The sequence below is a fragment of the Protopterus annectens genome, chromosome 6.part0, assembly GCF_019279795.1.
Source record: "Protopterus annectens isolate FY-2018-M chromosome 6.part0, PAN1.0, whole genome shotgun sequence".
NCBI lineage: Eukaryota > Metazoa > Chordata > Ceratodontiformes > Protopteridae > Protopterus > Protopterus annectens.
In genome coordinates, this window is record NC_056737.1 from 1,947,576,837 (window position 1) to 1,947,602,467 (window position 25,631).

General features: G+C 44.6%; 1 protein-coding gene across 1 annotated transcript in view; it reads right to left on the bottom strand.

Annotated features, from left to right (window-relative positions):
• The window catches only part of ITPRID2 (ITPR interacting domain containing 2), a 1,100,178-nt gene that overhangs the window by 911,486 nt on the left and 163,061 nt on the right, over positions 1-25,631 (bottom strand). The window lies entirely within an intron of this gene.

Sequence of the window (25,631 nt, forward strand, 5' to 3'; positions counted from 1 at the left end):
CCTGGTGGTGGCAGTCAGGAGCCAATCGTCCAGATAGGGAAACACTTGGAATCCGAGACTCCTCAGGTGAGCAGTCACTACTGCCAAACACTTGGTGAACACCCTGGGGGCTGTGGTGAGACCAAAGGGCAGAGCACAAAATTGGAAATGACTGTCTCCCAGGCTGAAGCGCAGATATCTTCTGGACGCCTGATGTATCGGTATGTGATAATAAGCGTCCTTGAGATCTATGGAGCACATCCAAACATCTTTCTCCAACAATGGGAGGATGGATTGTAAAGTGACCATTCGGAATTTGGACTTCGTGACGGACTGGTTTAGTTTGCTGAGATCCAAAATGGGTCTCAGGTCCCCTGTCTTTTTTGGCACTAAAAAGAACCTTGAGTAGTTTCCGGATCCAATCTGGTCTGTGGGGACCGGTTGGATGACTCCTTTTTCTAGCAGCTTTGAAGCTTCTACGGCTGCAATTTCCCTTTGACTGGGTGGTGGGTCCGGGATTTTTTTGGACAGTGGGGGTGAGTGTGTGAAGGGGATGGTGTAACCTCCGGCAATAATCCGAAGCACCCATCTGTCCTGAGTAATAGACTCCCAGGCTTTTAGGTGCTTGGCAAAACGGCACCCGACTGGCTCCGGAGCAGCACAGCCGGGCAATCCCTATTGGAGTGTGGGAGGCTGAAGAGCCACGAAAGGACTCGCGGTCTCCATTGTTGCGGGGGCCTCTGCCGCCTCTGGGACGGTGTCTCCCAGAATAATTTCCCCGACCTCTGCCTCTGGAAGGGGAATCTTCCTGCTGTTGGGAAAAGAATTTCTGTGATTTGCGGAACCACATCTTCCCTCCTCTTTTAGCCTTGGGATAAGGCCGAAAGGGAGTGGAATAACGTGCTCCTACGGCAGATAAAGTCTTTCCCTCTTGCTCACAGCGGGTAAGAGTGTCTTTTACCTTGGGTCCAAACAAAGAGGACCCATCAAAGGGAGCGTCGGCAAAGGAAGACTTGAAAGCCTCCGCAAAATGACACAAACGGAGCCAGGCTTGTCTCCGTAGAGCCACGCCTGTGCCTGCCGCTCTGCCCGCCCCTTCAGCCGCATATGAAATGAGCCTCATGGACGAGTTAGAAATCGAGGTAAGGATAGCCAACTGAGAGCTAACCGACTGGGCTAGCTGCTCAGGTAGGTTACCTGAGAGGGAGTCTGAGAGCTCCTTGACCAGATCCCTCTGTAGTCTGGTGAAATGTGCCAAATAATTCAGGGACCTCAGAGTAAAGGCCGCTGAAGTCAGGGTGCGCTTCCCGTACCGGTCCATGCTCCTAGACTCCTTATTAGGAGGATGGACAGACGTCGAAGCCTCTGCCACGTCCTGCTGGGTAGCAGATGCCACCACCATGGCATCTACAGCCACGCCTTTCGTCAAGAACTCCTTCTCGGGTGGGGCAGACAGAAATTTGTTAGGGCGAGAAGGCACTGGTTCCACAGTATCTGGATGTTCCCGCCCTCCGACAAACCAAATCCAGGAGCTCGTCGAAGGGCGGAGACACCCAGGAGGCGGAGGGCTGAACCCCGAAGGCCTTGAGAAACACTGACTCATCAACGGAGGGGGGTTTGGAATTCCAGCCGCCTCGTTGTTTAAGGATTTCTAGAATGTCTGCAAATGAGACATCATCCGAGGACGACTTTGGGGACCCCTCTGCATCATCAAGATCAGTGTCCGATGTAAGAGACTCATCGGGGGAGTCCACGTGCTTCCTCTTGCACGATCTTTTCCTTGGGGGCTCCTCTGAAGACAACTCCGAAGAACCCTCAGGAGGAGGGGAACCCCCAGTGGGGGTAACCTCAGGCCCCGGGGCTCCGCTGCTTAGAGACAGGGGAACTGCCAAAGACCCAGTCTCCATGCCCAGGGAAGGTGCTGGTAAAGCCGTAGAGATGGCCGAAGACGACTTGGCCAAGGCACTCCTCATAGCTCTGAAAGCCGGACCCCCAGAATCCTGGGAATGTCCGGTCCCCGGAGCCATGATAGCAGACGGAAGTCCCGCGGCCGAAGCACCGAGAGGGAGGCTCGGAACAGACAGCATTGGTCCCGAAACGTCACCCCCGGGTCCGGCCGAAGTCCGCGTGCTAAACTCGGACCCGAAGGCCGGGGTTGGAGTAAGGGTCGGAGCCGACCCTAGGATCTCCACTGGCTCCATCAGCACCTGCTCCGACGGAGCCGAAGCGGTCGGAGGAGGAATGGCAATGGAGTGGGCTATCGGCTCCAAAGCCAATTGGGTTGGAGCCGAAACAAATTTTTGAAAGACTGGGGACTGGAACAGTCTTTGGAGCACCCTGTCTATGTCCGAATCTGACATCCTCGATTACCTAGAGGAGACCGAACGGGTTCGAGTAGGCCTCTCCAACGGCCCCAAGGGACTAGGGGACCGGCTCCGAGGCGACTCGATAACTATCGGCGCCGAAGGAATGCACAAACCAGTTTCCATTGGTGCCGAGGAGGACTTCGGCGCCGAGGAGGAAGTGTCTGAGCGGACAACCTTCATCGGCTCCGAGATCAGTGGAGCCGATGAAGGTGACCCGTCTCTCGATGCCCCAGCCATCGGCTCCGAAGCCAGAGGAGTCGAGACTGGAGGCATCGAGGCAGACCGTTCCGCCCTCGGCTCCGAAGTCCTTGGAGCCGAAGGAGAAGCCTGCCTATGTCTTTTGGCGGTCGGGTCCGACGGACTGGTCGGAGCTGACGCCCTTTTCTTTTTAGCAGGAGAAGGAGAGGACGCTAATGCTTCTTCAAAAGAGGGTTTTATAAGGCCTTTCAAAATAAGTTTATTTTTCCTCTCTTGGAGGACCCTCGAGGAAAACGCGTGACACACGCTGCAGGACTCCTGCAAATGTTTGGTGCCCAAACAATATACACAGAGAGTGGTCATCCGTGATAGACATTTTAAAACTGCACTTAGTGCACTTCTTAAAGCCCGAAGGCCTAGGAGCCTGAGACATTATAACAACAATTCAGTAACTCTCTCACAGAAAAAAACCCACTATTCTGTATTGTCTTTCTAAATTGACTGACACTACAAAGATTAGCTTACGGTTGCCGGTTAAGATTGACAGCCCGATAACAACAGAGAAAATAACTCAAGGGGATCCTAGAACCCCTAAGGATTTGAAAGGGATTGACTGACAGGGAAAGGCCCTACAGATCAAGGTGGCCTCTAGTCAGAACAAACACCCAATCACACACAAATTTTCCACAAAAAAATTTCCAGTCACACACAAAAGTACAGAGTAGCTGTTAAAACAGCTTTTTGTTATAGAAATAGCAAATTCCTGACAGAAAAGGTTAGTGAAAACACTACTTAGCTCAGCCAGCTCGAGACCACGTCTTTGCTAGTTAGCGGCAAACGAGATCTGGGGGACTGGTAGTGGTGCATCCTGGGAAGAGACTTCGCGCTCTTTGGCATAAGCGTGCCGAGTCGGAGCCGAGGGATCGGCTCCGAACCCATCAGTCAGAATGTAGGCGAGATAGGATCACATAACATCAATCATTTTCTGCTCGTACTGTGTATCATTCTGGGTGATGGTAAAATACTGCTCAGAGCTAGGGTCATACCTGCCTGAGCCACATAATCCGAGAGTTCCATTACATCTCTTTTCATGTAGTCCAGGGAGGTATGTCTCAGGTCATTCACAACCACATGGATAATGACAGAGTCATATTTGTACTTATTGTGGAGAGACCTGTGTGCATGTGTTATGTAGCGGATCCTGGCACCTGATAAGACAACTGTAAAATCACCAAACCACTCACAATTGCTAGAAGGGTGTGCATATACAGGGGAAGTTTGGTTAATAAATGTTACTTCTTGAAGGCTGTTTTTGGCCAAGGAGCTAAAGTGCAATAAATTTCTTGGATATATATCCTGTTGTTTTTTCTTCTACATGAGTGGTTTGTTGGTTTTTGCAGTTTGTCTTTTATGGCTACAGATCCTTCTGTGAACATTCCTCATGTATTATGTGATGATACTGTTATCTACTTCAGCTCCAGGTTTGAATGGTTCCTCTTTCCAAAGAGCTATGGATAACTTTGTGGTGCATAGCATACAACCAAGTGATAATTCAGGTACACAGGCTGGTGTCTCAGGTACTGTTAAATTCTGGAGAAACCATGAAGAATAAAGTACAGTTTTGTACCTACCATAAATGTAGATGTTCGAAGATCCACATTGCTGCAGTCATAACCTGTGGGTAGTCTGCTGTCCTCGGTCGGCCCGAATACCAAAGTGTTAGGCTGGCGTCGGTCATGGTCACTTAGATCTGACGTCAGTACGCCGTGGTACTAAAGCGCATGACCGACGCCATATCCTCAGTCTTTCTTGCCCCAGATGTCAGAAAGCCTTAAAAAGAAAGGCTATAGCCACAAATAGAAAAACACCCAATTACCAAACAAGTAATAAAAGGTACACCACAAACCACCCAGTCACCCTAAACTACAGAGGGGAAGGAGGGAGGGTAAATTGGACTGCAGCAATGTGGATCTTCGAACATCTACATTTATGGTAGGTACAAAACTGTACTATGTTCTTCATCTCACATTGCTGCAGTCATAACCTGTTGGTAGAATCCCAAAGCAAAGGTAAAGGGAGGTTGGTAAAATCAGAAAGCATTAGGAGCTGCTAACATGCCCTGTAAAACAGCAGTGGCAAGCCCAGCCCTAGATTTAGAATAAAGAGGGAGATGGTAATGCTTAGAAAAAGTGTGCACTGAACTCCAGGTAGCTGCCTCCAAAATATCCTTAGTAGCTACTCCCCTTAAAAAAGCAGTAGAAGTGGCAGTTGCTCTAGTGGAATGAGGTCTGATTCCAGCCAGAACCTCTTTACCATGATGAGAATAATAAAAAGCAATACAATGACCAATCCACTTAGAAATAGTTTGCTTTGAAACAGGTTTTCCTTGTGAACCCAAGGCAAAAGAAATGAATAACTGTTGAGACTGTCTGAACCCTTTAGTTCTGCTCAAATAGTAACGTAACTGCCTGTGAATATCCAAAGAATGCAAAATTTTTTCCCCCTTATTTTGGGGATCAGCATAAAATGTAGGCAAATGAATAGATTGGTTTAAAGCCACATTAGAAACAACTTTCGGCATAAATGTAGGGTTAGTACGCAGGGATACCCTATCCTTATGAAAAATCAAGAAGGGTTCAACTGCCATAAGAGCCTGCAATTCAGATACTCTCATAGCAGACGTAATAGCCAACAAAAAAGCAGTCTTCCAAGACAAAAACTTCAACTCAGATGTAGCTGCGGGTTCAAAAGGAGGTAAAGTGAGTTTCTCCAACACAAAATTGAGATCCCAGGAAGGAGTAGGAGCTCTACGCGGGGGTCTTATATTCTTTGCCCCTCTAAGAAATTGCTTAAACAAAGGATGAGAGAATAATGGTGGGTCACAGTCATAGTGAGCAGAAATAGCTGCAGCATGAACTTTTACAGAGGAGAAAGACAAACCCTTGTCTAGTAATTCTGTAAGATACTGAAGTGAAACACTCAAATCAGGCACTGAAACATCAAAGCTCTTTGCCTTGCTCCAAAGAAAAAATCTCCTCCAATTATCAGCATAAACTTTCCTTGTACTAGGCCGTCTGGCCTCCAAAATGACATTCAAAACTTGCTGTGGAAGCTGCGACCCCCCCAGGGTCTAGAACAGAATACGCCAGGCTGTCAGATGCAGGGACTGTATCCTGACATTGAGGAAATGATTGTTTGTCTGGGACAAAAGGTGTGGAACTGGTGGCAAAGGCCAAGAAGGCTCCCGTACTAAACTCCTCAGTAGAGGGTACCAGTGCTGACGTGGCCAATCTGGAGCTATTAAAATCATGCAGGGCTTGTCCTGTCTGACCTTCAAGAGTACCTTTGGAAGAAGAGGTAGAGGAGTAAAGGCATATACGTGAAGGTTGCTCCAACTGAAAGACAGAGCATCCACTTTCCAAGCTTGTGGGTGAAACATCCTTGTGCAAAACCTTGGCAGTTGAAATTTTGTGGAGAAGCGAACAGATCTATGTCTGGAGTCCCCCAAGCCACTGTCAACTGTTGAAACACATGATGATCCAATTTCCACTCGTGGGGATCCACCATCTGCCTGCTCAAAACATCTGCTAAGGAGTTCTGTGCTTCTGGCAGAAACCTTGCCTGAAGAGTGAGGTGCAAACTGAGAGCAGTCTCCCATAAGATCATAGCTTGTCTGCAAAGAGGGTACGAATGGGTTCCCCCCTTGCTTGTTGATGTACCACATGACTGTTGTGTTGTCTGTTTGAATCAACACTCGTCCTGGATGAATGAGATCCTTGAAAGCCATCAATGCAAATTGGACTGCTAACATCTCCTTCATGTTGATATGCAAATGTTGAAGTCTGGCAGGCCACGTGTCTTGAACCCATTTTCCATTGAAGTGTGCTCCCAAAGCCATGTCTGAGGCATCTGTCGTTAAGATCTGACTCGCCTCTGGTCGGGTCACAGAGAGTCCCTTGTTTAGGTGAGATTCCTGAGCCCACCACAAAAATTCCCTTTGAATGCAAGGTATTATCTGAATGACAGTGTCCAAATCGTGGCAGTGTTGAGTCCATACGCTTTTGAGATACCATTGTAACATCCTCATATGCAGTTTGGCATTGGGAAGCACCAGAATACAAGATGCCATGAACCCCAAGGCTTGTAGGACTGTCCTTGCAGTCAGCCTGGACTGTAGAGACAATTTTTGGAAGTAAAGGGTAAGATTTCTTTGTTTGTCCGGGGTCAAAAAAGCCATCTGAGAGGCTGTATTCAGTCTCACACCCAGAAAGCACATGTCCTGAGAGGGTACTAGACTGGACTTTGTTTCGTTCACAGAATACCCTAGGCACCTTAACACTGTCATAACATACTGCAGATGGTGAAGTAACTTGACTTTGTCTTGAGCAAGAATCAGGCAATCGTCCAAATAAGGATAAATCTGTATTCCTCTTAACCTTAAGAAGGCCATCACTGGAGCCAAGACCTTTGTGAACACCCTGGGCGCAGTAGATAAGCCAAAGGGCAATGCAGAAAATTGATAATGTAAAGTCCCAGCCCGAAAACGCAAGAAACTCCTGCAACTGGGCCTGATAGGAATATGAAGATAAGCCTCTTTGAGATCCAGAGTTACCATCCAGTGATCTTTGCCTAGCAGAGGCAGAAGTTTTTGCAAAGTTAACATTTTGAATTTTGGAATGTCCAGGTATGTGTCGAGAATAGACAAATCCAGAATTGGCCTCCAAGTGTTTCCTTTCTTTGGTACAAGAAACAGGCGAGAATAAAATCCTAGGCCCACTTCTGACGGAGGGACCTGCTGGATAGCCCCCATTTGTAGAAGTAAAGAAATCTGTTTGTGAGCCTCCACCTTTTGCTGAGGAGGAACGTCTGGCATGCCTTTGAAAGGGGGCAATGTGTGGAAATAAAACTTGTAGCCTCGGTTTATAATGTCCAACACCCATTTGTCCTGGGTGACTAAAAGCCAATTTTGCCTGAAAAATGCCAACTTTCCTCCCAGAGGAGCTGCCAGACAGGAAGGATCGGGCAGCTGAAGATGCAGGTCATTGGGCCTGTTTACGAAAGGACTGGCCCCTGCCCTCACCTGTAGACTGTGCAGGGGAACTCCACGTCCTAGGCCTAAAAGAGCCCTGCCCCTACCACGTCTAGATCTACCCCTAGACTGTAAATCAGAAGAAGGGTAAGCCCATCCCTTAGTAGGCCAATTTCTGCTAAACTTAGGGGGCTGCACCTGCAAAAAATCCTTAACAGTCTGCATAGACTTAGCTTTGTCTTCCATTTTCTTCAAGACTGACTCCACAGGAGAACCAAACAAAACTTCAGACTGAAGGGGAGCATCCAAAATTCGAGCTTTAACCTGCTCTGACAAGTTCTGATCCTTAAGCCAGGCGTGCCTACGAATAACTGATCCAGTGGCAGCCACCCTGGAAGAGGCCTGTAAAGCATCAAAAAGTACAGTTTTGTACCTACCATAAATGTAGATGTTCGAAGATCCACATTGCTGCAGTCCTAACACTTGGGTAGTCCGCTGTCCCTCGGTCGGCCCGAATATCAGAGTATAAGGCTGACGTCGGTCAAGGCGCATTTGACTGACATCAGAACGTCAGGGTACAAATGCGCATGACCAACGTCATATCCTCAGTCTTTTCTTGCCCCAGATGTCAGAAGACCCTAAAAAGAAAGGTCAAAACCCATACACAACAACTAAACAACCAACCAGCCTAACACCAAAAATATGTACAATATATATACAATATATACACTATACCTCAGAGGGATAACCCAGCCCACACAACCACCTCAAACTACAGAGGGGAAGGAGGGAGGTAATTGGACTGCAGCAATGTGGATCTTGAACATCTACATTTATGGTAGGTACAAAACTGTACTATGTTCTTCATCTCACATTGCTGCAGTCCTAACACTTGGGTAGAATCCCAAAGCAGAGGTAAGGGAGGATGGCTAAACTATAATGAAGCAGAGGCTGCCAAAATGCCCTGCAACACAGCAGTGGCAAAACCAGCCCTGGATTTAGAGTACAGAGGAAGGTGGTAATGCCTAGAGAAGGTATGCACTGAACTCCAAGTGGCTGCCTCCAAAATATCCTTAGTAGCCACCCCTCAAAAAGCTGTTGAAGTGGCAGTAGCCCTAGTGGAATGAGGCCTAATCCCAGCTGGAATCTCTTTGCCATGATGGGAATAACAGAAAGCAATGCAAAATCCAATCCACTTAGAAATAGTTTGTTTTGACACGGGCGTGCCCTGAGAGCACAAAGCAAAAGAAACAAATAACTGCTGAGATTGTCTGAACCCTTTAGTTCTGTCCAAATAATATCGCAACTGCCTGTGTACATCTAAAGTGTGCAAAATCTTTTCCCCTTTAGTTTGGGGATTTGCATAAAAAGTAGGCAAATGAATAGTTTGGTTTAAAGCCACACTAGAAACCACTTTAGCCATAAAGGAAGGATTAGTACGTAAAGATACCCTATCCTTATGGAAAATTAAGAAAGGCTCAACTGCCATAAGGGCCTGCAATTCAGAAACCCTTCTTGCAGAGGTAATGGCCAACAAAAAAGCAGTCTTCCATGACAAATATTTCAACTCAGCAGTAGCTGCAGGCTCAAAAGATTGTAGAGTGAGTTTCTCCAACACAAAATTGAGATCCCAAGCAGGAGTAGGAGCTCTACGTGGGGGTCTTATATTCTTTGCCCTCTAAGAAATTGCTTGAACAAAGGATGAGAAAACAATGGTGGGTCACAGTCATAGTGAGCTGAAATTGCTGCAGCATGAATCTTAATAGAAGAGAAGGACAAACCTTTGTCCAATAACTCAGTAAGATATTGAAGAGCCACACTTAAATCAGGCTCAGAAACATCCAAATCCTTAGCTGCACTCCAAAATAAAAATCTCTTCCATTTATCTGCGTACACTTTCCTTGTACTAGGCCTTCTAGCTTCCAAAATCACATTCAAAACTTGTTGTGGAAGTTGAGACCCTTTATGGTTTAAAACAGAATATGCCATGCTGTTAGGTGAAGAGAGTGAAGCTTGACATTGAGCAAATGACTGTCCTCCTGGGACAACAGATGAGGAATCAAAGGCAAAGGCCATGGAGGCTTCCGTACCAGACTTCTCAGTAATGGGTACCAGTGCTGTCGAGGCCAATCTGGAGCTATCAAAATCATCCTTGGCTTGTCCTGTCTGACCTTCAGAAGTACCTTTGGGAGGAGAGGCAGAGGTGGAAAGGCATACACATGAAGATTTTTCCAACTGAAAGAAAGAGCATCCACTTTCCAAGCTGTGGGATGAAACCGCTTTGTGCAAAACTTTGGCAGCTGGTGGTTTAGTGGAGAAGCGAACAGATCTATGTCTGGAGTTCCCCAGGACACTGTCAATTTCTGAAATACATGAAGATCCAGTTTCCACTCGTGGGGATCCATGATTTGTCTGCTTAACACATCTGCTAAGGAGTTCTGTGCTCCCGGCAGAAACCTTGCCTGAAGACTTAGTTGTAAACTGAGAGCAGTCTCCCACAAAATCACTGCTTGCCTGCATAGAGGATAAGAATGTGTTCCCCCTTGCTTGTTGATGTACCACATGACAGTTGTGTTGTCTGTTAGAATCAACACCTTCCCAGGAAGAAGTAAATCCTTGAAAGCTATTAATGCAAACTGGACTGCTAACATCTCCTTTAAGTTGATATGTAGATGCTGTAGTCTGACAGGCCACTTGTCTTGTATCCACTTTCCATTTAGATGAGCTCCCCAAGCTTTGTCTGAGGCATCTGTTGTTAAAATTTGACTCGCCTCTGGCCGGGTCACAGAGAGTCCCTTGTTTAGGTGACATTCCTGAGCCCACCACAAAAATTCCTTTTGAATGCAAGGTATTATTTGAATGACAGTGTCCAGATGCTGGCAGTGCTGTGTCCATACATTTTTGAGATACCATTGCAACTTCCTCATATGCAGTTTGGCATTGGGAAGCACCAGAATACAAGATGCCATGAACCCTAAGGCTTGAAGGACTGTCCTTGCAGTCAGCCCGGACTGAAGAGATAGATGATGGAAGTAAAGGGAAAGATTCTTTTGTTTGTCCGGGGTTAGAAAGGCCATCTGGGATGCTGTATTCAGTCTTACTCCCAGAAAGCACGTGTCTTGAGAGGGTACTAGACTGGACTTTATTTCGTTCACAGAATACCCCAGGCATCTTAGCACTGCTATCACATATTCCAACTGACGAAGAAGCTCGTCCCTTCCTTGAGCCAGTATCAGGCAATCGTCCAAATAAGGATAGATTTGTATTCCTTTTAGCCTGAAGAAAGCTATCACTGGAGCCAGAACTTTGTAAATACTCTGGGCAGTAGATAAGCCAAAGGGCAATGCAGAGAACTGATAATGAGAAGTCCCAGTCCGAAAACGCAGATACTTCCTGCAACTTAGCCTGATAGGAACATGAAGGTAAGCCTCCTTGAGATCCAAAGTTACCATCCAGTGATCCTTGCCCAGAAGAGGTAAAAGCTGTTGTAACGTCAACATTTTGAACTTGGGAATGTCCAGATAAGTGTTGAGGATAGATAAATCCAAAATTGGTCTCCACGTGTTCCCCTTTTTTGGCACAAGGAACAGGCGAGAATAAAATCCTAGGCCCCTTTCAAGCATAGGAACCGGCTGTATGGCCCCTATTTGGAGTAACAGAGAAATTTGCTTGTGAGCCTCTATTCTTTGTTGAGGAGGAATGTCTGGCATGCCTTTGAAAGGAGGCAAGGTATGGAAATAAAACCTGTAACCGTGATGTATGATATCCAGTACCCATCTGTCTTGGGTAATCAAACTCCAATTTTCTTTGAAAAGTGCCAACCTTCCTCCCAAAGGTGCTGCCAGGCGAGAAGGTTCTGGCAGCTGAAAAGGAAGGTCATTGGGTCTGTTTACGAAAGGACTGACCCCTGCCCTCACCCGAAGATTGTGCAGGAGAACTCCCTGTCCTAGGCCTGAAAGAGCCCTGACCTCTGCCCCTGCCACGTCTAGATCTACCCCTAGACTGGGAATCATAAGAAGGATACATCCACCCTTTAGTAGGCCAATTTCTACTAAACTTTGGAGGCTGAACCTGCAAAAAATCTTTAACAGTCTGCATAGACTTAGCCTTGTCTTCCATTTTCTTTAAAACTGCCTCAACAGGAGAACCAAACAAGACATCAGATTGCAAAGGGGCATCCAAAATCCTAGTCTTAACATGGTCAGATAAATTTTGATCCCTCAGCCAGGCATGCCTGCGAAGAACTGACCCAGTGGCAGCCACCCTAGACGAGGCCTGTACAGCATCAAAACCACATTGCAAAGAATGCTTACCCACCTGTTCAGAAACATGCACTAAATCTTGTAACTCTTTACAATCAATACCTTCCGCCAGAGCATCAACCTTAGATTTCAACTGTGAAAGGAGATAATTTTGATATTTCAACATGTGAAACTGGCAATTCAAAGCTCTCATGGCTAGAGTAGAAGAAGTATAAACTTTCTTTCCCCATCTATCCAAGGCCCTGGCCTCTTTATCTGCAGGAACCGGATTCTTGACAACAGAAGCCTTTACACCCTTAGGCCCCTGGCTAACAGTTTCTGGGTCTGCCCTAGGACTCTTAAAAAGATACTTATGAGCTTCAGGCACCCTGTAATACCTATCTGGTTTAACAGGAGCAGGAGGCAAAGAATCAGGATTAAGTGAAGCCTCTGCAAACACATCTTCCACTACATTCAGAACAGGAGGTATAGCTAAAGGCCTATGCTGGGGTAAAACAAAATTCCCTAAGCCTTTTCCTGGAATCAGAGAAATCCTGACCTTCCCATTTAAAATGCTCTCTCATGGAGTGAAGGGTCTCTGAAAAAGAAAAATCCTCAGGAGGAGAAGCAGAAGGAGTAGAATCATCCACATCAGAATCAGAATAATGAGAATACTCCTGCAAATCTTCAGCCGAAGACTCAGACACATCCGAAGCCTGCTCATAATCCCCCAACACTGGTTCCATCCTAGGCCTCTTATCAGGAGGGGGCATAGAACCTCTAATTAAAGTAATTAAATCTTCTGCCATTTTAAGCATGTGCTTTTTGGGCACAGAACCTGAAGAACTAGGAGTGACACCCACAGAAGCAAAACTTGACCTTCCTCTAGGAGAAGCCTTGGAAGCAGAAAGAGAGGGCCTAGACACCTTAGGAAGGGAGGGGAGTACAGTTACCTGAGAAGCCCCTACAGCCTGACCTGCTTCCTGGGAGGCCACATCCTGTAAAAACACAGTTTCTCCCTGGGACTCCATAGAGGCCTCCGTGAACCACCGGTTCCACTGACGCCTCTAAAGAACCGGCGTCCGGTTCGGACGACTCCTCTAACCTAGGTTTAACTGCCTTGTCCTTGCGCTTCTTTGAGGAAGCTGGCGTCGGAGCATCCGACGGCATATTGTAATTGCACCGCTTCCCAAAGACCAACCTGGCACAATCCAACCTACGCTTTATAGTGCGTTTATTGAACCTAGCACAAAAGCGACACCCAACCACGTCGTGCTCAGGTCCCAAACAAGGTATACACAAATTATGGTAATCCCTATGCGGTATCTGTTTCCCACAAGAAATACAGTTATTCACTTTTTCTGACATCCGGTAAACCACTGAGGCAAGAAAAAAACAAAATATTCCCCAACGGGGTACTTAACCAACTCTGACTTCGGTCTGAAACTCCGAATTCGAAAAATTTCAGAACGCCGAACGGCACTTGCAACACTGCTTCTGCATCGGACCATGCGGCAAAAAAGACTGAGGATATGACGTCGGTCATGCGCATTTGTACCCTGACGTTCTGATGTCAGTCAAATGCGCCTTGACCGACATCAGCCTTATACTCTGATATTCGGGCCGACCGAGGGACAGCGGACTACCCAAGTGTTAGGACTGCAGCAATGTGAGATGAAGAACATCCACACTGCAAAGAATGCTTACCCACCTGATCAGAGGCATGAACCAAATCCTGTAATTCTTTACACTCTATGCCCTCTTCTAAAGCATCTACCTTAGATTTCAACTGACTAAGGAGAAAATTCTGGTACTTCAGCATATGAAACTGGCAATTCAAAGCCCTCATTGCAAGAGTGGAAGAGGTATACACTTTTTTACCCCACCTATCCAAAGCTCTAGAGTCTTTATCCATAGGAACTGGATTCTTTACAACAGAAGCCCTGACACCCTTAAGTCCCTGGCTAATAGTTTCTGGGTCAGCCCTAGGGCTCTTATACAAATATTTATGAGCCTCTGGCACTCTGTAATACCTGTCTGGCTTAACCGGGGCAGGAGGCAAAGAGTCTGGATTAAGGGAAGCCTCAGAGAAAACATCCTGAACCACATCCAAAACAGGAGGTATAGACAAGGGCCTATGTTGTGGTAAAAATAAGAATTCCCTAAGCCTCTTTCGGGAATCTGAGAAATCCTGACCTTCCCATTTAAAATGTTCCCTCATAGAATGCAGGGTTTCTGAAAAAGAAAAATCCTCTGGAGGGGAAGCAGAAGGACTAGAATCCTCTGCGTCTGAATCAGAATAAGGGGGAAAATCCTGAAAGTCTTCAGCCGAAGACTCTGAGTAATCTGAAGAATGTTCCAATCCTTCCACCTCTGGCTCCACCCTAGGCCTCTTATCTGGAGGGGGCATAGAACCTCTGATCAAGGAAATCAAATCTTCTGCCATTTTAAGCATGTGTTTTTTAGGTACAGAACCTGCAGAAAGTACAGTTTTGTACCTACCATAAATGTAGATGTCCGAACTGGATAGCATCTGCAGTCATAACAAGTGGGTTGTCCTGTCGTCAGGCAGCCCTGCAGTCGGCCGGATTCCAAAGTCCGGGTCCGGCTTCGGCTGATGTCGCACTCCACCCGACGTCATCTCTGTTGGTCTTCGGGTATAAAAGCATCAGCCGACGCCATTTTCCTCAGTGTTTCTTGCCCCAGATGCCAGTAGCCCTCTTGCATGCTAAAATTTGGATAGATGCCAATGTTTCCAAATAGATAGAGGTAAACACAACAATAAGCATATATGTACATATATACAAACAAATACACCATAAAAGACCCCCCCCCCAACAGCTAGCTATTAGGAGGGTAAACACCCTAGGAGTACCACAGAGGGGAAGGAGGGAGGGTAATCCTGACTGCAGATGCTATCCAGTTCGGACATCTACATTTATGGTAGGTACAAAACTGTACTATGTCCTTCATGGATGCATCTGCAGTCATAACAAGTGGGTAGAATACCATAGCCAACAAGGGGAGGAGGATAAAAGTAGATTATGGTGTGTTTAGGATCCCTTGCAGTACAGCAGTGGCAAACCCTGCTCGGGATCTTGAATATGGAGGCAAATTATAATGCTTGGCAAATGTATGCACGGAGGTCCAAGTAGCCGCCTCAATAATGTCTTTGGTTGCCACTCCTCGTAAGAAGGCTGTGGTAGTGGCTGTTGCCCTTGTAGAATGAGGTCTTATGTTCTGTGGAATTGGTTTTCCATGGAAGGAGCAACAGTAACGTATGCAGTTTCCTATCCATTTGGAGATTGTCTGTTTGGAAATAGCTTTTCCTTCCCTTCCTGTTGCATAGGCTACAAAAAGTTGGTCAGTCTTTCTGCTGTTTTTTGTTCTGTCCAAGTAGTAGCGTAGCTGTCTATGTACATCCAAGGTATGCAGTATTCTTTCCCCTCTGTTTTGTGGGTTGGGAAAGAAGGTAGGTAGGTGGATTGCCTGGTTCAAAGACACTCTGGATGCCACCTTGGGCATAAATGTAGGATTAGTCCTCATGGACACTCTATCTTGGTGGAAGATTAGGAAGGGTTGCACTGCCATTAAGGCCTGTAGTTCTGAAACCCTCCTTGCTGAAGTTATTGCCAGTAGGAAAGCAGTTTTCCATGACAGGTGTTGTAGGTCTGCTGTTGCTGCTGGTTCAAAGGGTGATAGTGTCAACTTTTCTAGCACAAAGTTTAAATCCCAAGCTGGTAATGGTGGTTTCCTTGGAGGTTTTACATTCTTGTTTCCTCTGAGGAACTGCCTGAGCAAAGGGTGCGAAAAAACAGGTGGATCAAAGCTGTATTCTGCTGAAATAGCTGATGCATGTATCTTGATGGAGGAGTAGGACAGGCCTGAATGAAGAAGTTCGGCCAGATACTCCAGAATGTTAGGCATATCTATGTTTGACACATCTTTTCCTCTCTCCGTACTCCAAATGACAAACCTTTTCCATTTTCCAGCATAGTTCCTTCTTGTTGAAGGTCTGCGTGCTTCAAGAATAATGTCTTTAACTCTTTGGGAAAGTTCTGGATTAGCTGCTGTTATGTGATGTTCCATGCAGTCAGTTGCAGCGTTTTTAGGTTTGGATGTATGATGTTGTAGTTGTTCTGAGTTAACATCAAAGGCATCAGAGGTATTGGCCACATTTTGTTCCGAGACATGCTCTTCAGTAATGGGTACCAGTGCTGTCTTGGCCAGTTTGGAGCTATCAGGATTATCCTTGGACGTTCTTCCTTGATTTTTAGTAGTACCTTGTGTATCAAAGGAAGAGGTGGGAATGCATATGCTGTTAGGCCTTTCCAGTTGAAGGAAAGTGAGTCCACTTTCCATGCTAGTGGGTGGAATGTCCTTGTGCAGAATTTTTTGAGCTGGTGATTGAGAGGTGATGCAAATAGGTCTATCTGTGGCCTTCCCCATTTCTTTGAGATGGTCTTGAAGATGTCCGGGTGCAGTTTCCATTCGTGGGCATCCGAAGTGGTTCTGCTTAATATGTCTGCTAGAGTATTGTCTTTCCCGGTACAAATATTGCCTGTAACTGAATGTTGTAGCTGAGTGCCAGGGTCCACAGCTCCAAGGTCATTCTGCATAGGGGGTATGAATGAGTGCCTCCCTGTTTGTTGATGTGCCACATGACTGTGGTGTTGTCTGTCCTTATCATCAACTGGCCCTCTTTGAGAAATGGTTTGAACTTTTGGATTGCCAGTTTTACTGCCAGCATTTCTTTTAGATTGATGTGCAGGCGAAGTTGATCCTGTGTCCACAATCCTTGCACGCATTTGTCCAGCATGTGGGCCCCCCATCCTAGGTCTGAAGAGTCTGTTGTGATGGTCCGGCTTGGTTGACATCTGCGAAAGGGTAGGCCTGGGTTTGACTGGCATGCCTGAGCCCACCATAGGAACTCCTGTTTTAAGCATGGAATTAGTGGGATTTCTGTTTCTAGACTGTGTCTGTGTTGGGACCATAAATTCTTTAGGTACCACTGTAGTTTCCTCATATGTAGTCTGGCAAATGGGACCAAGATTATGCACGATGCCATGAAGCCCAAGGCCTGCAGAACTTTTCTTGCTGTTAACTTGTTCAGTTTTGTTAGTGCCAAGAAGTAAAGAGGAAGTTCTTTTTGTTTTTCTGTAGTCAGGAATGCCATTTGTTGTACTGTGTCCAATTCAGCCCCAAAACGTCCTTGTTTGGGATGGTATCAGCCTTGACTTTTGTAAATTGACTGTGTATCCCAGTCCTTGTAGCAAGTAAATGACCCTTTGTAAATCTGTTGTCAGCTTGCTTTTGTTGTCCCCTTGTAGCAGGCAGTCGTCCAGGTATGGGTAAATTTGAATTCCCTGTAGTCTGCAATGGGCGATTACTGATGCCAGGCATTTTGTGAATACTCTGGGCGCAGTAGATAAGCCAAAGGGCAATGCTGAGAATTGATAGTGCTCTGATCCTGCAAGAAATCTGAGGTATCTTCTGCAGATTGGTCGAATGGGGACGTGCAGGTATGCCTCCTTGAGATCTAGAGTTACCAGCCAAGACTCCTTGCCCAGCATGGGAAGAAGTTGCTGTAGGGTCAGCATTTTGAATTTTGGGACAATGATGTATGTATTTAAGGTGGACAGGTCGAGAATTGGTCTCCAACTTTTTCCTTTCTTGGAACTAGGAATAGTCTGGAGTAGAACCCTTTCCTTGGTCTGCTGTTGGCACTCTTTCCACAGCTCTCATGTTTGCTAACTCCATTATCTGGCGTAGAGCCTCTGTTTTTTGATTTGGAGGTAGGTTTGGCATTCCTCTTTTGACTGGTAAAGTGTGGAAGTGAAACCGGTAACCTTGATCTATGGTTTGTAAAATCCACTTGTCTTTTGTTATGTAGTGCCAGTTCTTTGAAAATAAGGTTAACTTTCCGCCTAGAGGAGCTGCTATTTGTTCCCTGGTAGGCGGATTTAGGATTAAGTCACTGTGGTTGTGCTGATTTAGTGGCAGTGGCTGTGTCTGCGCCTCTGTTGTTACCTTGCCACTGTCGTCCTCTGTAGGCGCCTCCTCTGGATTGGTTTCTGCCTCTGGAGCGTCTATTCCTGCCCCTTTGAAATTTTGTGGAGTCAGGAAAGGACCAATTTTTGGCAGGCCAGTTCCTGCTAAACCTTGGGGGTTGAACCTGCAAGAAATCTTTAACAGTTTGAACAGATTTTGCCTTTTCTTCCATTTTCTTCATAACCTGCTGGGCAGGTGTACCAAACAAACTTGTCTTGTCCATAGGAGCATCTAGCAACTTAGCTTTAACATGATCCGGTAAAGCTTGTTCTTTTAGCCATGCATGCCTTCTTATCACTGTGCCTGTCATGGCTGATCTAAATGAAGCCTCCAGTGCATCATAGCCACATTTTAAGGAATGGTTGCTAACCTGTTGTATGTTATTTACCAACTCTAATACATATTTCTTATCAAGAGATTCATCAGTGGTTAGTTTTTAGTTAACTGATCAAGCATAAACTCTTGGTATTGTATCATGTGAAACTGACAGTTTAAAGCTCTAGCTGAGAGAGTAGCTGAAGTGTAGACCTTTTACCCCATCTGTCTAATGACCTTGCTTCCCTTTCAGAAGGAATAGGGTTTTTAGCTGTGGTCGCTACTGCCTTGGGACCCTGGGATATAGTTTCTGGGTCTGCAAGTGGGGCCTTGTAAAGGTGGTGATGAGTATCTGGCACCCTGTAAAATCTGTCTGGTTTGGCAGGGGCTGGGGTAAAGAATCTGGAGCGGAGCAAACATCATTGAAAGCATCATCCACCACAGAGAGAACAGGAGGTATAGCTAAGGGCCTGTGCTGTGGGAGGTGCAGAAAGGTCCTAAGTCTTTTCTGGAGTCTGAAAATCCTGTTGCTGCCATTGGAACTGTTCTCGCATGGCATGCAAGGTTTCCCAAAGGAGAATTCTTCTGGTGGGAAGCAGCTGGAATGGATTCTTCAGCATCAGAATCTTCAAAATTGGAGAAGGGAGCCTCAGGCTGGTCAGTTATGTCTGATTCATCAGCAGAATCATCAGAAGACACTGGCTCAGGGGGCTCTGCCCTAGGTCTCTTCTCTGGGGGCTGAGAGGCCCTGTCTGGGTGAGATTGAGATCCTCTAATTAAAGAAATTAAATCTTCTGCCAAAGAAAGCATTTGAGAACTAGAAGAGGGCCTGGATGTGGGGGGTTTAACAGGCACTGTTTTAGAAGTCTTGGCTGCTTTAGCCCTGGTGAAGGCCTTAATGGACATGGCAGCAGGAGGCCTAGCAGCACCACGTGCTGGGGTAGAGACATCCAAGGGAATGGTGTCTGATAAGTCAACCACCGTAGTGGGTAAAATTTCTGAGGTCGATTCAAGAGTTGTAGCAGGAGCCTCAGTTGTAAGAATAGGTTCAGCTGTACTTTGATCAGTTTTCTCGGTTTCAGCCGAAACCGAGACACTCGCGGTTTGCTTTACCGTGGTTTCGGCCGAAACCACGCACCGCGAGTGTCGGTCTTTATCTTTGCGTTTTTTGGGGGTAGTCGGAGGATCCGACGGCATAATGTACGCAAAATCAGAACCGAAAAACTGTTCTGCAAACTCCGACCGACGTCTAAGCGTTCGTCGGTTGAAAGAGGCACAGGCCGAACAGGCTGCTACGTCGTGGGCTGGGCCTAAACAAGGCAGACAATAAGAGTGGAAATCTTTATGAGGTATTTGTTTCCCACAGGTTAAACAATTGTTAACTTTTTCTGACATCGGCTGAGGCAAGAAAGAGTCCCCAACGGGGTACTTAGCTTTAGAAGTCTTCGAAGTAGTATTCGGTAGAAGTAATCTCTGGATCCGACCGACCGGCACTTGCGAACAGCTTCTGCTTCGGGCGCCACGCGGCAAGAAAGACTGAGGAAAATGGCGTCGGCTGATGCTTTTATACCCGAAGACCAACAGAGATGACGTCGGGTGGAGTGCGACATCAGCCGAAGCCGGACCCGGACTTTGGAATCCGGCCGACTGCAGGGCTGCCTGACGACAGGACAACCCACTTGTTATGACTGCAGATGCATCCATGAAGGACATCTAGGACTGACGCCAGAGGAAGACAAACCAGGCCTGGCTTTGGAAGGTACCTTAGAGACAGAGGGAGAAGGCCTAACCACCTTATGTAGAGAAGGGATTACAGCAACCTGAGAGGCCCCCTCAGCCTGACCCGACTCCTGAGAGGCCACATCTTGCAAAATTAAAGGTTCCCCCTGAGACTCAACTGAAACCTCGGCTGGATCCACAGATTCCACCGTGGTTTCTAAAGAACCGGCGTCCGGAACGGACGACTCACCCTGCTTGGATTTTAACGATTTCTCCTTACGCTTCTTAGCGGTAGGGGGCGTCGGAGGATCCGACGGCATATTGTAAATACACCGCTTACCGAAGACAAGCCTAGCACAATCTAACCTACGTTTAATGGTGCGCTTATTAAACTTAGCACAAAAGCGACACCCGACTACGTCGTGTTCAGGCCCCAAGCAAGGAATACAGAGAGAGTGGTAATCCCAATGAGGTATCTGTTTCCCACAAGAAATACAATTATTCACTTTTTCTGACATCCGGATTTAACTGAGGCAAGAAAAGACAAAAATATTCCCCAACGGGGTACTTAGCCCAACTTGGTTTTCGGTCTGAAACTCAGAATACGAAAATTTCAGGACGCCGAACGGCACTTGCAAACGCTGCTTCTGCTTCGGACCATGCGGCAAGAAAGACTGAGGATATGGCGTCGGTCATGCGCTTTAGTACCACGGCGTACTGACGTCAGATCTAAGCGACCATGACCGACGCCAGCCTAACACTTTGGTATTCGGGCTGACCGAGGACAGCGGACTACCCACAGGTTATGACTGCAGCAATGTGAGATGAAGAACATCTTTGTCTTTAAATATGTGGAGGAAAGGTTTCAAAGACTCAATAACCCGTTTTCGGGTATTGGACATACTACTACAAGTACCTTCTCTATGGAGTCTTATTGATCATTTTGAGAAACTAATTTATAAGAAAAACCGTTGTCATTTTAACGGGTTGGGTTTGCAAAGTTATGTAGAGCTTGATATCTCCCCACGAGGGCTGCGGGCTTTTAAAAGCCCTTCCACTTCCTTTGATTCTTCAGATACAGCAGACTCAGCCTTTAAGGATTATTGGCTGGCTGCTGCACATAAGTGTGTTACGGAGTGGGTGTTGATCCTTACTGAAAGGGATCAGTTGTAGCAAAGAAAGCTCAAGGAAGAACTTAATGCTATGCATGCTGAAATATTGACAAAAATTGGATTTTCCAAAATGAATGAGCTGTTTGTCAATATGAAAGAGAGGCTTAGTAAATTTGAGACTGAACCAATCAACCAAAATGGGAACTATCAAGAGACACATTTGCGATTATAACAATGGGTGTGCCTTCCTATGGAGGGGCAATAAATGAAAAAACTGCAAATAAGAATGACACTTCTCGTTTTAGATATGGCCATAGGAACCAGCATTCAGTTTCCTTTGCTTCATCGGATGGCACTAATTACATCACTGATAATGACAATAACATCCAGACATACCCACCCCTTCCTCCAGCACAGGAACCAGAAGCACACCAACAATGGTTTCAGAACAATGGAGAAAATGCAGACAGCAGTACCAGCAAAAAGAGAGGAACCCAGAATGCTGACAGCAAATGGACATTTTAAACATATGCATAAACAAGGTAGACTGCAATGACTCTAATGTTTCAAATAATGCTGACATTGTAAATTTATCAAGATCTAATTTATCTTCTGAACAACTTAGTGTGCTTAATTTAGGGCTGAAATTCATACCGACTATGATACCTAGACTACATATTCTAAAACGAAGTTTTTCAATTTGTGCAAAAAATTGCATTTCAAGTATTTTTTTCTTGATAAAGCTGATGAATATGTTGTTAATAATAATTTAGAAGTGGTGAAGGAGGAAGATGTTTTTTATTCCTGTTCTTCTGATAAGCTTTTATACAGATACCAGCCCTAATGCATATTATTCACTAGATACTTCTTCAGTTAATTTTAAAAGCAAATTCATTCCCCATTTGTTAATGAGTGTACCAAACAGTTTTGTGTAATGTTGAATTTTTCATCTGAACAATTATATGCTGAATTTTCTAATAATCAGAGTGATATCCAGAACAATTTAACTAAAAAGGAATGGGCTGCCTTAAAAAAATCTAGATGATAGAAGAGATCTTATTATTAAGCCAGCAGATAAAGGCAACAAAAATTGTTGTTCATTTTTTCCAGTATTTAGCTATGTACTTGCAACATCTTAATGATAGTGTATAGTGTATGGGGTGAATGATATTAACAGGAACAGGGAGGCAATACAAAGGTTTATTAGTTCATTAGAAAAAGGTTGCCATTTAGGGTACTTTACTAAAAGAGAACTTGAAACAAAACTTAGTGTGAAGGGATGTAACATGACTACCTTCTAATCTCTTCTGAAAATTCATAAAGACAGTACTAACCCTCCGGGTAGACAGACTGTCAGCCACTAATTATTTCCTACATAGTATTGGGAATTTTTTGCACAACTTTTTATTGCCCTGTGTAGAGAAGCTCCCTTCCTATATAAAGGATTCCTTTGATTTTCTGGGCAAAATATCCAGAATCAAGTGGAATGCTAATATGTACTAGATTTCTCTTGATGTGTGGAGTTTATATACTAATATCAGACACAGGGACTGTATAGCAGCCTTGCAGTATTTTTTGGAAGACAGTCCAGTATCACCATTATATAACAGAACTATTACAGTTCTGTTTATTAAATAATCACTTTAGTTTTAATAATGTTATCCATCATCATTTACAGGGCACAGCCATGGGGGTATCTTTTACCCCCACATATGCCAATTTGTTTATGGGCAAAGTTGAACTGGACTATATTTATAGGAATACATTTTTCCAAGAAAGTTTTATTTTTTTACAGATACATAGATTGTTTGATATTCGTTTGTGAGAAAGGTATCAATAAGGTGCAGGATTTTGTGAAAGATATTAGTAACAATATATATGGCTTAGAATTTGATGGCTTACAGTGTGGTAAGGAGATTAGTTTTTTTAGATCTGCATTTAACTAGCTCTGAGGATGGATTTATTAGAACTTCCATATATATAGTAAATTTATAGATGGGAGCCAAAATTTGTATGGCACAGTTGCCATCCCCCTCACACAATACAGTCCCTACCTTATGGGGAGTTAGAATACAGAGAATATGTAATAATGAAATAGACCTATATAAGGAGAAGTTCGTCAAATATGGTTTATGTTTCTGTGGAGGGGATACGATAGGGACACTATGTTGGAAGCTGTGGGGAAAATTGATGGATTATATTCTGAGCAATATCATGTATGTAAAAACATAAAAGAAATCTAGGAGACTGATAGTGTAGATAAAATGTTTGTTGTTACAACCTACATTTTGAGTGAAAAGATTTACAAGTTAGTAAAATATTATTGGACTTTTAAAAAAAAAAAAAGATAAGTTAAATACAACAATTTGTAGTAAGCCATCTATTTCATATAGAAGGGGGCAGAATTTAAAAGATAAATTGGTTAAAGCTTATTTTGTGCTACCTGATGAAGATGTTATGTCACCTTTAAGATGTGTTGGTACAATACCCTGTAATAATTGTAAAGTGTGTTGTTCTCAACTTCAGTAAAAATTAATGGTAAGAAATTTGAACCCATTAATAGATTTTCTTGTGATACTGACAGTATTACATATTGTCTCAGGTGTCCCTGCAACCTGTTCTATATTGGATAGAGTAAACGCAAATTCAAAGTCAGGTTGCAGGAGCACATTAGGGACATTAAAAAGCACAAAATAGAAAGTTCATGGAAAATCATAATAGTGATTTTTCTCTGTAACAGGCTACAGTTTTAGAAAAAGTGTTTGTTAGAATTGGTGATGCTACACTGTTAAAAAAATATATTATATAAAGCAGCAGTTCTTATTTTAAAATATAACACTCTCTTACCAGGGGGCTGAATCAGGAGATGAATTGGAAATATTTGCTCTAGTTAGTCATTAATTTTTTAAATGCTTTCTTGTTTTATTGATTGTTAGAGGGGTGTGTGTATATAGGAGAAGTTTGGTTAAGAAATGTTACTTCTTGAAGGCTGTTTTTGGTCGAGGCGTTGAAGTGCAATCAATTTCTTGGATTTGCATCCTGTTATTTTTAATTCTACCTGATAGACCACTGTCACCTTCTTTTTCAACCTAGCGAGTGGGACATCAGTGTGCCTCACAATTGAGTCTCCTATGCTCTTTGCAGCACCCACAATGTGTCTAGAATGGACTCCACCTATAATTCTTAGAGTTATATGCATCAGTAACATATACAAGTATGATCGTGTTTTTTTACAAGACCCATTGCTCCTACTACTATTGGAACTGTCTGGGTATCCTACTTCCTTCCACATTGCTCTTGTTTCTGCCTGTAAATCCTGGTATTTTATGACACTCTCTAGTCTCTGGGTGCAGCAGTTTCAATGACTGATCCTACTTTTGTCTTCTTTTCATTGACGTAGCCCTGAATGACCTTTGGCACATCCGCAAAATGAACTGCATCAGAACCATTAGATCCAAGGATACATTTTGCTTCTGGCATGTAAATAAGACATGTTGAAAAGGCATGTGTGTCTCAGAGGATCCACATACTCTGGAACAGGCTCCCCACCCATGTGAAGCACAGGCGATCCCTAACCCTATTTAAGCAAAACCTTGACCAATGGATGGGAAATCAAAGTTCATCCTGGGTCTGACCTCTATGTCTCTGATAGTTTGAGCATTATCATCTGCCTTTGTCTAACATACCACCTGCCAAATAACCTCTAGAAACTTCCCAACTAACATGTCTCCTCTTAACAAACAATACACAGGGACACAGTTGGGTTGGAATGCATGGCTAGGCTTATGATAAAAAATAAATAAAGGCCCTGATGGTAGCTAGCCCAGTATATACCTATGAACTAATTCAAGCAGAGATGCAGCATGAATTATAATGCAACAAGATCAGCTGGCATTCATATTTAGAAGTATGCAAAATGCTACACATTACTTTAGCATCAAGCAACTTACATCAGAGAAGTATTGTTACCAACATGCATGCGCGCGCGCACACACACACACACACACACACACACACACACACACACACACACACACACACACACACACACACACACACACATCTTATGGCTATGTAACGCTTATAGCCTTTAGGTTTACACTTTTTACACTAAAAGCAAATCAAAATGCATGAGAATAACTTGTGTGAATCCTCTTGTTGCAACTGTTTTATTACAACTGTCTGATAAATAGTTAAAGTATGATTTTGCAGTTATCAGTGCATTGAGACTCTGGTTATGTCGGGAAAGCATCCTCAGAAGAGTTCACTTGGCATTTCACTGTTGCAATGCTCTCTCTCTAATAAGCAGTGCTACACAGTTTACAAATGTTAAACTACCAAACAACCACGGCTGCTTTGAAAATAAAATATTAAGGCTATGAGCTGCAAATAAGCTATGTCCTGAAGGCCTAGGTTTTAACACTTTATTCTCAATTTGCCTACTGTAGGACTGAACAAGTTAGCAAACAAGACAGTGCTACCAGGCTGAAAACGATGTACTTCAGCACAGTCACTTAACCAGGAGTACAGGTAAAATAGGTTCTACAGCTTCAGAGTAAAAATTTATACAGTATTCAAGCATTCCTCAAGAATCCAGGGAAAAGAGCAATCTCTGATGCAG